A 13418-nucleotide genomic window follows, 5' to 3' on the forward strand; every position below is an offset into this window, starting at 1 on the left:
ATAAGAGTAACAGATGGATAGATATCTTTTCTCCCTACCTCTCATACTTTTTAAAAAAGATATTTGTTTTCTCATGCTGTTTTCTTTTTGGAGGGGTCTCCATTGATGAACTGAATTATCCTTTTAGGGCAGGGGTTGGTTGGTTTGTTGTTTTTTGAGACAAGGTCTCGCTATGGAGTTTAGGCTGGCCTTGAACTCACTATGTAGCCCAGGCTGATCTCAAATTCGCGGCAATCCTCCTACCTCAGCCTCTCGAGTGCTGGGATTATAGGTGTGTGCCACCATGCCCAACATTATCTCATTATTTAAATATAAATAATTTCAAATATTTTAATCTGTCTCAATTTTGACAGTATATTTGCTGTAATTGTTTAGACTTATGTCAACACAATTAACTAGTCTCACTGCACTGCTTCTTACCAGTTTTTTTTTTTTTCAGGACCTTGCACTTGCTGGCCAGGCATGGCACCACTGAGCTACATCCCTGGCCAGCCCTTCTTACCAGTTCTTATCTGATATTCTTGAGTTTCTACATTAGATTCAGTGTTCCCTTCCTGTTGAACACATCTTTGAGTAATATTTCTTTGAGAGAATATACTGTATACATTTGCATAATTCCCATTATCTTCCTATATAAGTAACTTGGCCGTATGTAAAATTCTTGAGTCACATGTTTTTCTTTCAAAGCTTTATAAATGTATTATGTTCTGGGGCAACTTTTCCTATAAAATGTTCTGGGGAAAATAAGCTACAAAAGATGCTTCAGGAAAAAGATCATATATAAGTATAGGAAACTTTCCATTTTGTTGGAAATGTAGCAGCCAGGCACAGCAGCATTAGGAGAGTCCATGAGACAACCTGATGTAATGAAGATGGTTTAGCTTTAGCTTTGTTCTCGGTGTATCCAAGGTATTTGACCACAGTAATATTGACAGCAAATGGTCAATGATGTGAAGAGAGGTAACTTTTGTTGAGTTCTTGCTGTGCCTGTGGCGTTGTTCTAGAATCTAGTCTATGGTATGGACTAGTTTATCCTTGCAACAGCTCTAGATAGCTGGTAGAATTTTCTGGCTGTTTTAACAGATAAGGAAACAGATACAAAGAACTTAAGAAAAAAATCTAGAAAATAGTGGAGCCAAGGTCACACCTAAATAGTTAGCTCCCATCACTTTACGTGTAGTCTTAACAGTCAGCAGATAAGGACAAAATATAGGCAATTTCCGTATCTTTCCCAAGTCTGAAAAACATAGCAAAACATGTAATTACACCCTAATAAAAAGGAACTTTCCACCAACCAGAAATATCCCGTTAGAGGATCAAAAAATTTGCTGCTGTGTTATGGCAAAGGCACTTTGGGGGTAATCTGATTATCGCCGTGCAAGTGTTCAAACTCTGCTGTTGGCCATCATCCAGGACGCATCACTGAATACTCTTCACCTCATCAATTCATCCCCTTCAACTGACGGGCAAAACAACATCCAAATATTCATTGCACATCTGTGCTGGGCAGATTATGCATTAGCAATTCAAATCTGCCTGGTGCGCTGACCATTCCTGTAAATGCGTCTGTTTGGGTGAGATGCCTTGTTGTCTAGGATGGATAATAAGGCAACTCAGTCTAATCTTGAAGAACAATCAACCCATCTTGCGAAGGTGACTGGCTGTGTGTGTTCTTGCCCTGGCAGCTTTGGAACAATGGCCCCATAATGCACTCGACTCAGCTGGCAATGAAGTCCCATCCTGATTAGTAGCCATGGCTGGTGTCAATCACCACAGGATGCACCATTGTCCTCTGGTCCCCAACACTGTTTATTTACAGGAAAACAAAGGCTTTGGGGGGCTATGGCTGCTTCCCAGAGATTGCAAAATAGATTGAGCTGTCAAGCACACAAAGTAGATGAAGATTAATGAGTTGTGCGGACAATAAATATGAAGAGATGACCATGAATATGCTAATGGGCATTATCCATATACACCCATAATTACTACCAAAATTAAAAGGTGGCATGAAGAAGATGGGTCACAGGGTGACAGGGAGGTAATCTTGGATGCTTGAGACGCTCACCCAAGATAAGACTCTCTACAGGTTCCCTTTCCACAATTAAATCATCCCAAAGCACCATTGTCCACCAGCTGTCTGAAAAAGCTTTCAAATGGGGATGTGAGGGGTGGGGTGAGGAGGGAGCTGGGAAACTTACTTTAGGGAAAGGTGTAATTAGAATAAGAAAGGTGCTTATCAAGGCAAGAAGCTATCAGCTGTCAGGCTCCTACTTCATCCCCAGGGAGAGAATTGATGAGGGATGACAATTTAGACTTCAGGCCTCTCACCTCAGAGCCAACAGGATTACTTAGACAGTGTTATTTAGATTACCTTTTAGGGAAGAGTGAGTGATTTTTCAAAGTATTCCAGTACTCTGGGGGTTTTTTTCCTTTAAATAAACATAACAAAGAAATTTGAAGAACATGTTTCAAGGTAAATAAAATTTTGCTACCACTGATGGCTTGGTTTCAGAAAATCTGTATTCTGTAAAGCTGTAGCATGACTGAGTGCCACCCAGAGTGACAGCAGGTCCTCACACTGTCTCCTATGTGGCAGGACAGTGTTCTCTGTTTTCATTCATCCACCCCCTCCCTTTTTTCTTCCTCTCCATCCTTATGTCTTTGGATAAGGGCTATCAAAATAACATACCTACATAATGTAATGCATACCAGAAAGAGAAAAAGTTGCTTGTTTCCTAGGTTCTTTGGGCAACCCGAGACTCTGGACCTGTTTCCCCAGTGTTCCAAGGCCTGTGCTACATGAAGGGCTAGGAGAATGAAGGCTTAGAGTTTCGGGACAGAGGACAAAGAGTAGAAAAGAGGAAGAGAAGTCGGAGGAAGGAAGGGGTCCCAGGAGACTGTCTGAGGTTGAATTAATGTGTGAAACAACCTCAGTAAAATGGGTGATAGAAAAGGGCAATGACTCTGGAAACTAGTAAAGCCAGGAAAACTAAAGACAAAAGAAATGGTGTATAAGCACTGTCCGCTAGTTGACAAAGTTGTTTCTCGTGGGGATGTAGAGTAGCAATTCTGAAGCACTGTACACATACGCTGGAATTGAACAATTAAGTAAATGTATGGCAGGTGGTAGGACCCAAGTTTCTTTTTAGTTGGAGTGGAAGTTCATAGGCAAGCAAGGGGAAGAGGCAGAATGATCCATGTGGCAATGGATTAGAGTTGGAAACATCAGTATGAACTCAAATTTAACTTAATATAAATCCAGATGTTACACATAGAAATATTTGTAGGTATATGAATACCCATAGATTGGTATTCACACACACATTCCTTGCTCTGTCATCTGAGAGAGTCTAGAATTAATCACTCCAGTAGCAACCACACACCCAATGGCAACCAGAACACCTGGCACACAGATCTTGGCTTCTAATACAATGCTTCAATAAGAGAAACCAAGGGCTCCTTAGAGAAGTGGTTAAATCTAGGATGGCACAGGAAATATACGAGATAACACCATCTTGTAATTCCAGAGCATCTTGTAATACCAGAAAGTAAGACGTGCTTTGAAAAAGCAAACCCCACACCAATAGGAGGTGTATCAATGGGACACAGAAGCAACAACAACAAAGAAAATGGAATAAAGTGAATATCCATGAATCCACACTGACATAAATAAATGATTGAATCAATAATGAGGCAGAGTAGAATAGACTAATCTCTCATGCTGAAGAATTCAACATAATTTATGTAGAGAAGGAAAAGGTGGAGCATAATTCCCTACTCTCTAATCTGGGGCTGGTATAGTTACTTTCTTCTAAAGAGTGTAGTAAGAAAAGGGGGAGAAAAAAGTAACATTACATTAGAGAGGCCTGAGAAATGGTACCTCAGCCCAGGGACCAAGGCCAGTGTCAGCAGTGATAAGCCATGTCGATAGGATGTACCCTCAATATAATATGATGAGAATGGCACTTTACCTCTGTGATTTTCCCCCAAACCTATAGCCCCAGTATAATCATGTGAAAGCATCAAACACACTGCAGTAAGGGGCATTCTACAAAATACCTGGCCAGTACAATTCAAAATTGCCAAGATAAAAAAAAAAAATCTGAGAAGCTGTCACATTAATGACTCATGATGTCTAAATGTAATGTGCTCTCCTGGATGGTCTCCTAAAACATAAAAAAAAATATTGTGTAAAACAGGTAAAAACTAAGGAAATCTGAACAATGCTTGGACTTTAGTTAATAAAAATGGGTCACTGATGGCTTACTACCTGTGACAACTGTACCCTACTAATTTAAGATGTTAACAACAGTAAATAATAACAGGAGTATATGAGAACTCAAATGTGCTATGATTGCAAGTCTTCTCTGCCTGAAACTACATGAAATAAAATGTTACTTAGAAAAAAGTTTGCTGCTTATTAGTAAGCTGGTAATAAGACTGAATTATGACATGCTTGCCCTTCTAGAGGTTGCAGAGGTTTCAGCCAAGCTCTCTAGTTTGCAAGCAGCAGACATCTACAGTGACTAATTTGCACAGAAAAGGAATTTATTGTAGTGCGTTGGGTAGCACCAAGTCTGGAAAAGCACCTAAAACCAGGCTTGGTGGGTATGCAGCTGGAATGATGCTGGAAGCTAGGCTGCAGACCTGCCTCTGCAGGGACCCCCACTGTCATTGCCCTGTTCCTACACACCATCACTTACACTCCCAGCCCTCCAATGTTAGCCACCAGATCTGCCTCCTCGGGAGGCCTCTGTGGCTGCCATAGGTACCAAGACCCTTGCCGGGATATCCTTCACGGAATCCCTCCTTCTCTGCTTCATTCGCTCAAGCCTGAGACCAGATCAGGGCTCTGCCTCGTCCAAGGGAGATCCAGACATAAGTGACTCCACTCTCAGGTACTGCAGTGAGAAGAGGGAGAAACACAAGAGAGAGTTGGATTTTCCTTGGAGTTATGAGCAATTGGAGTTTGCTTTCATTTACAGCCCACTAGCACAGGTAAAGCCAGGTGATGAGCTGAGGAAACTTATATAAAATAGAAAATGGCACTGTTGGAGTAAAATAAGTATCTAAGATATGAAGATCTAGATGGCCAACTGCCTTCTGCTGAACCAACCTCAAATGAGACCAACACATTTTCTAGTAAGACTACTCCAGACAGACTTGCAGGGAGTCACTTTTGTCTTCTTTAGGTCAGAGCATCATTTCCGTGGAACCTTGTAAAAAGAGCTATCATCATTCAGAATTCACCTCCACTGAGCTGAGGTCCACTGCCTGCTTAGGTGGCAGAGATGTATGCTTTATTTTATTTATTTATTTATTTATTGGTACCGGGGATTGAATTTAGGACCTTGTGCTTGCGAGGCAGGCAGCCGCACCACTGAGCTAAATCCCTGGTCCTTGCTTCATTTTATTTATCAGAAGGTGCAAGAACAAAAAGGCAGAGTTCCAGGTATGTAACTCGAGAGTTCAGATTTTGAATATGATCTGCCACTTTCTCGAGTTTATGACATTGAGAAAGATGCGTTTTGGATCCTTCACCTAAGTAACCTGTCATAGTTACTTTTCTCTCGTTGCTGAGACAAAATTCCCCGACACCCAAAGTTAAAGAGGGAAAGGTTTATTTCGCTCACAGTTTATAGAGGTTGCAGTCCTTAATCAGCTGGCTCCCAGGCAGGGTGGTTTGGCAGAGGGGGATTGCAGAGGAGAACCAGTTCATGGCAAGCAGAAGGCTGAAAAAACAAACAATCGAGGGACCTTAAGAGAGTCTTTCTGCCCCTTTTATCTTATCCAGACTATAGGGATTAGGGCGGTACCAAACCAATCAGTGGACTGATATAGTAATCACACACCCTTAATCCCAGCATCACATACTCTAGATTCAGCTACCTCTGAAAAAGCCCTATGACTGCATAAGGTTTTGGGGGGATATTTAGACCCAAACCATAACAACACCCTTCTTTGTGTATGCTTACATGGCAAATCTACCAGACACTCACTGCTCTGTCCTAGAATCATCTGCTAGCCCAGCCATGCACCCATTGCACTATGTCCTTCTCAATCAGCTCTGGACCACTTTGTGTACTCAGGGTTGTTTGAGTGGATGTATCCAGAAGGTGGGTAACAGAGTTATGTGCCCTGTAGAGTGCTGTCAGTCAATAGGAATTGCTATTGAAAAACGTTTGTGAACTTGAAATCAAAGAGATATGGATTTTCTGCCACTTATTATCAGCCTATCTCTTGGGGGTAATAACTCTTGAGTCTCAGATTTTCTTTTGTAAAAGTGGGGCTAATAATAAGGTAGAATTAATGGGTTGCCCAAACGAAATCCCCACCTCCCCTCCCTTTTCACCATTTCAGAAAATAAAAAACTAAATGCCCTATTCCTTAGCCTCCCCTTATAGCTAGCAGTAGTTTTATAATGCATTTGGGGCCAATAGTATAAGAGGAGGAAGATGAGAAAAAGATATTCTTTCCATGAGAGATAAGCACAGCAAAGAATGGCTCATACATCCATAGTCTCTGCTTGCTTCTTGTCTTTAAATGTGGATGTGAGGCCCGACAGGTGACTCCCAGAAATGAAAAAGGAAGTCCAATGAAGAGTGGCAGAGAAAGTTGCAGTCCCTGAGGCCACTACTGGACAGCTGAACTGAGGCCAGCAACCAAACTCCTCCTCCTGCTAAATAAAGGACAGATGTCCTCATGGCTCACACCACTGTTAGCTGGGACTTTATTACGAGCAGCTTAATGTTTCACAACCAATAAACTCGTCTATAGGGTTATTGTGAAGATTAATTACAGTCACCCACATGTGGTAAGTGCTCAATACAGGGGAACTCACTGCTATTGCTGTGGACGAGAGCCCCATCCTCAAGAGTTCAGAGTAGCCGAGAAGCCAGAAGGGAGGTGAGAGGAAGAGGAAGATGTGAGGCAGGAAAGAGCAGAAAGGAAAAGGATTAGAGGGGTGAAAGTGGGAGGCAGAGAATGGCAGAGTAAAAGGGTAGTGAAAGACTGTGGAGGGCATTAAGTCAGGTGATTGGAGAGGGGAAAGAAATAGGGAAGAGAAACCTCCCAATGAACTGAAGCAGGATGGTAAAGAACTCAGCCAAAAGTTGACTTAAAGAAAATAGAATAGGGCCGGGGATTTAGCTCAGCGGTTTCCACACCTGCTGCACAAGCGCAAGGACCCGAGTTCGATCCCCGGTAACCCCCCCAAAAAAAAAATTAAATAAAAATAAATAAAAATAGAAAATAGAATAACATTTCTTGTACACCTGGGGTTCTAGACTGAAACTCACACCCACCAACCTGCTCTGCAAAGCTCCTGTGAGGATTTTTAAAAGTAATGCATGTGAAAAAATCCAGCACATGGCAGAAGCTTAATAAATGTTTGCTGAATTAAATTGTGTCGAGTCAAAATTTGCAGATGCAGAAGGGGCCCAAGAACCTAGTTCCCTGCATTCCTTGTCATCCTATTTGAGTGAATCAGCTGGCCCAGGGGCTGAGAGCCTACACTTCTCCTACATGGAACTGAAAAGGGGAGTCCGAAAGGTCCAAGTTTTCTTACAAAGCACAGTGTTTGATATAACTTAAACAAAAAGTGCAAGCCTATCTCTGCAGGGCCTGGTAACTTTTGTAAACAGGACTCTGCAGTGCAAGGAAGTGCTCTACAGTGACTAGAAACACCATCAGCTATGCTGATCAAATGTCAGTTTCACTCCAAGTATCAACAAACCAGAGTGGATTAAAACAAAACAGTTGTAAAATTCATTCTGGGGACATTTACACATAGACTTACTGTTATTAATTTTCTTAGTAATGATAGTATCTGGTAATACAGAAGTATGGTCCTATTCTTAGGAGATTGTCTTAGTCTTCTCACACTTCCACAACAAAAGGCCATAGTCTAGGTGGGTTAAATGAAGAAAATTATATTCTCACAGTTCTAGAGTCTGGGTGGAAGTCCAGGATCAGGGCACCTGTGTATTTGGATGTGGTTTGCAGATGGCCACCTTCTCACTGTGTTCTCACATGGCGGGGAGAGAGCGCGAGAGCAACCAGAGGGTCGCTCTTATTTAGAAGGATGCTCATTCCATCATAAGAGCTCCACTTCTGTGACCTCATATCAACCTAATTCCTTCTCAAGGACCCCACCTTCAAAAACCATCACATCGGCAATTAAGGGTTCAACACATGAACTTGGGAGGATGCAATTCAGTCCAGAGACTTATGCTGAAATATATAGGGATAGAGTCCTGATGTCTGGAAATTACTTCCATTGACTTGAAAAAAATTAAGAAATAGAAATATAAAACAAATGTGAAAAAATTTAAGAAGTACAAAAACGAAATTAATGGGGAAAAATATGAAAATAGATAATAAACTCATTGAAACTTGAAAGTTTGACTTATTCATTTCTGTGTTTCTCTTCATTCACCCATCACTTCCTGCCCAAATCCATACACAGTCTGCCTGGGACATGGTAGACATTCAATATGTATGTTAGACTAATATTAAAAATTAAAGTTCTTCCTATCTACCAATATCTGCTTAAGTAAAAGACACAGTTTAAGCCATTTGCTAAGAAACACCCACAACTAATTTCATTGTTTTTTTTTTTTGGTACCGAGGATCGAACTCAGGTCTTTGCAAGTGCACAGCAGGTGACGAAACCACTGAGATAAATCCCCAGCCTGACTAACTTCATTCTTAAGTAGACATATTTTAAAATCTTAACATTGTCTTTGTGTCCCAGAGTCAAACATCAAACAAGAAGCCACTTATTCTGTGTCCCAAGATGCTCCAACCTGCCCCTTAACCTCGAAAGCACTGCTCTCTGAGCCCACCCCACCCCTCCCCAGCTCTGGATGCCTGCAGCTCTCACTGGGAGCCTCTGCCAAGTCAAGACTTTGGGAGCGAACCTTGTGGACAAGGGCATTTTGATGGAAAGCCTTACGTAAATTTTTAAATTGCCAATGTAATATATTTATTTGCAACTATCTTGTTAAACTTGAAATAACAAAAACATTACTCAAGAAGCAGAACAGTGAACTATAGTACATTATTTGAGAATGAGACATTTTTAAAACTCTAAATACTTTCAGAGTCTTAAGAGTCCTTTCACCATGTTGTTTTTGCCTTTGGAGTCAGCTGACCACAGGCTGAAAGTGTGCGCCAAGGGCCGGGACTTTAGCTCAGTGGTGCCACCGCGTGGCTTGCAAGCACAAGGTACTAAGTTCAATCCCAGGTAGAAAGAAAGAAAGAAAGAAAGAAAGAAAGAAAGAAAGAAAGAAAGAAAGAAAGAAAGAAGGAAGGAAGGAAGGAAGGAAGGAAGGAAGGAAGGAAGGAAGGAAGGAAAGAAAGAAAGGAAGAAGAGAGAGGGGAGAGAGGGAGGGAGGGAGAGGGAGGGAGGGAGAGAGAGGGAGGGAGGGAGGGAGGGAAAGAAAGAAGGAAGGAAGGAAGGAAGGAAGGAAGGAAGAAAGAAAGAGAGAGAGAAAGAAAGAAGGAAGGAAAGAGCGAGCCAAAATAAACCTCTTACTTTAAGTGCAGGTGTCAGGCATTTTGTGCCAGTGACTGGGAAAGTAACCTAGGCAGCATTAGTAGCTTGTGAGTGCTTACTGTGTAGCAGGCACAGTTTAGTTGTCACAACAATATGAGGCTGGTGTCCCCATTTTACACATGAAGAAGTTGAAGCTGAAAGAGGGCATGGCACCTACCCATGATCACACAGTTAAGAAAGATAGAACTAGAGTCAGACCCCACATCTGTTCACCTCAAATGCCCAAACTTGTAACTGCAGCTCTACACTTCCTTCTACAGTGTTTTTCTTTACAAAAACAAGGGTCTATCACACAATCCCCTATTGCTGAAATGTGTCAGTTAGTTTTCTCTCATTGCTGAGACAAAATACCTGGTACCAAAAGTTAAAGGGGAAAAGGTTTATTTGGCTTACAGTTTGCAGAGGTTTCAGTCCACAGTTGGCTGGCTCTAAGACGGATGGCAAACAGACATTGCAGAAGAGAAACAACATGGCACACACAAGGCACCAAAGACAACAAGAGAGTCTAACACCATCTCCCTGCCCCTTTTATTTTATTCAGAATACTAGGATTATGGTGGGTAGCACTCACACCCTCAATCTTAGTGCCCTTGAGCCTAGCATTGCATCATCAGTCAATTCCAGCTTCATACAACTCTAGATCAAGCCTATGACCACAGGAGGCTTTTTGGGGGAAACACCTAGACCCAAATCATAACATGGACTTAATTATATTGCTTCCAGCTTATATTCATTTTCCCTTGCTGCTTTAACAAAAACAAAATGAAAGAACAACAAAAAAACTTACTAAAGGCTTAAAACAACATATATTTATTCTCCTACAGCTCTGGAACTCAGATATCTAAAAATGAGTCTCATGGGGCTAAAATCAAGGTGTCGGCAGGGCTGGTCCCTCCTGACACTTCCAAGGGAGAATCTATTCTTTGCCTCTTCCACCTTCTAGAGGGCACCCGTGTCTCTCAGTATGTGGCCCCATAAATCCAATCTCTACTTCCACTGTCTGCTCTCTGCTACCCCCATCTGTGATTATAATGGTCCACCTAGATAATCCAAGATAGTCTTCCACCTTAAGAGCCCCAACTTAGTTACATCTGCTAAGTCTCTTTCACCACATAAGAGCATATTCACAGGTGCCAAGGATCAGGATGTGGACATCTTTGGGGAATGATCATTCACCTTACCATCCAATCTTTCTACCCAGTGTGCTGCACAGGAATCACTGAATGTCCTCTGCGTTGTCCCCATTTCACACCTCAGGCCCCATCAGGGATGGCTTCCTGTCCACTCTGACACTAATGTTGGGAACTAACCAATCCTATTGGCTACTTCTTTTCTTTCTTTCTTTCTTTCTTTCTTTCTTTCTTTCTTTCTTTCTTTCTTTCCTTCTTCCTTTCAACAAGATAGATACAAGCCATAACAACTACCAATATATACATTCTATGGTTTCTTTTCCTGTAGAAACATTAATACACACCCTATTACAAGGTCAATAACTTCAGCCATGAGCTCAAGATCCTCATGACCTGATCACCTCACAAAATTCTCATCTTAACAATATCATCTTGGGGGTTTAGTTTAAGTCCAATATTCAGGTCATAGAAAATGGAGTCAACAATTACTACAACTTTGGTGTCCCATAAGTAATAACTTTTTACCAATAACATCTCATCTTGTACCCAAGCCTTCATCCTTTCCTCTTATAACAAATAAAACCTAAGGCAAAAGCACGTAAATTTCTTCATTAAACGTAGCTCAGTCTCTTCCAACTTAGATAGTCTCTTTAAGGTATGTCCTCAGTTAATTTAAAGATAGAATCCATAAAGTCTCGTGTTTCCTGCTCAGCTTATCCCCTCCTGTTCATTTCCAAGAAGGTATCGGGAACAGTGACCTTCAGTCCTTATGCTCCTGTTCAAGTCATCCCATCTTGTTTGACCCTGAAGGGATGATGTAGATAACTAAAGTCTTTCCATTAAACTGAAGTCCCAAGAGATACTTTGTAGCTCCTTCCATCCTTACCCCTAATCTATAGGTCAAATAGTTCTCTTAGTGGTTCCTCATCACCCACCAGCCATGTGAGAATTCCTGTTCTCTATCCAAGAATCACTGTTCATCCAGGAGCACTATCTCTGCCACTTCTATCCAGACCTCTCATCTCTCTAGGACTGTGTTATGGTTTAGATCCAGAATGTCCTCCAAAATTCTCCTGTGTGTGGAAGGTGATTCAGTTGTAAGGGCACTGTACTCACCAGTGGATTCATCAACTGATGAGTTCAGCAGGCCAATGTGCTGCTAGGAGGCTGGGCCTGGTGGGAAGAGGTGGGTCACTGGGAGTGTGTCCTGGAAGGGTATATTGCTCTCCCCTGCTCATTCCTTTGCTCCCTGGTTGCTATGATGTGAACAGATTTACCATCCAGGTCCTTCTACCATGTTATTTCTGCTTTGAAACCTGCTGACTATGGACTGAAACTCCTGAAACTATGAGCCAAAATAAATTTGCCTTTCTTTAATGAGTGTTAGGTATTGTGTCTCAGTGACAAGAAAAGTGATTGAAACAGGCTGCTTTGCCACTGCCATGCCACACTAGACATGGCACGACACTGAATGTAGACTTTTCTGAGAGCTTAGACCACCAGATCTGCTATCTCTTAATTCCTCCAAACTTAAAATATGCCATCTTCTCCATGTACTTCCTATAAGAGCCACACACCAAAGGTGGCAGTGTACAAATCAGCAATTGCCTCACTAATGCTGCATTACAAACCACATTAAAACTCAGCGGCTTCCCAAAACAAGCATTTGTCTTTTTCACTTTCAGATCTGTCATTTGGCTGGGACAGCTCTACTCCAGTCAGCTGGAGCTGGCTCTCAGTCCAGACTGGGTTTAAATATGCTTCACATGACCAATTTGCTCCTTAGAACAGTACTACCAGAGACACATTTTTTCTCACTGAAGGTCAAAAAAAAAAAAAAAAAGCAAGAGAACATAGGAAATGCATTGCCTTCCAAGACTTCAGCTGAGTTCCCATCCCACTGGTCTTAGCTTGTCACTTAGCCAAACCCAGTGTCAGTGAGGGAGGAAACTGTGTTCATTCTGTGTCCTATGAAGTCATAAGACAGAAGGGGAAAGTGATATTCAGCGCTCATTAGAAAGTCAAAACAGACGGAAATCATCTACTATAGTTTGGATCCTAAGTATCAAAGCTTGGTCTCTAACTTGCCATTGTTGGAGTTGAGGGACTAAGAGGTGGGGTCTAGTGGGAAGGTTTAGGCCATTGGAGGCATGTCCCCTAGTGGGACACTTGTACCTTTGCCATTCTCCCTTCACTTCCTGGCCACCATGAGGTGAGCGACTTCCTCCACCATGAACCTCCATCATGATGTGCTACCTCACCACAGGCCCAAAAGCAATAGGGCCAAAAAACATGGGCTGAGACTTCCAAATCTGTGTGCCAAAATAAACCTTTCCTCTTTTTAAATTGATTATCTTAGGCATTTTGCTAAAGTGACAGAAAGCTGACTAGCACACTACCTCTTCCCAAGGGACTTTGAGAATTCCCCAGAGAGAAAAATGACCTCTGAGAAGTTTTAAAGGAAGGGCAATTATGAACCAAATAGCTGAAAAGGAAGGACATCCTGGCAGAAGCTGCAGGTTCTGAAAGGAGACCAAGAAGTGACCCGGCACACGCTGAGTCACAAAAGCCTGTGTAATGGGGCATGTGCCTAGAAAGGGAGCTCACAGCACAGAGAACTTGTCAAGCCAGGCTAAGATCCTAAAGGTTGGGCTTCATGCTAGAAGCCAGGGACAGTTTGTGGTGGGCTCCAGGCCAAGGAAGAGTCCTGGCCAGGTTGGGATACTTAG

General features: G+C 42.1%; 1 protein-coding gene across 3 annotated transcripts in view; it reads right to left on the reverse strand.

Annotated features, from left to right (window-relative positions):
- Window positions 1-13418, reverse strand: part of Tgfbr1 (transforming growth factor beta receptor 1) — a 128591-nt gene that overhangs the window by 10994 nt on the left and 104179 nt on the right. For all 3 annotated transcript variants that reach the window (XR_015440001.1, XR_015440000.1, XR_001182368.3), the window contains one exon: window positions 5634-5732. The gene's annotated coding sequence lies outside the window, so the exon portion shown is untranslated. The remainder of the gene's footprint in view (window positions 1-5633; window positions 5733-13418) is intronic.

Source organism: Heterocephalus glaber, unplaced genomic scaffold (genome assembly GCF_053883595.1).
Source record: "Heterocephalus glaber isolate CG9 unplaced genomic scaffold, H.glaber_assembly_v1.0 deba00001481, whole genome shotgun sequence".
NCBI classification, from domain to species: domain Eukaryota; kingdom Metazoa; phylum Chordata; class Mammalia; order Rodentia; family Bathyergidae; genus Heterocephalus; species Heterocephalus glaber.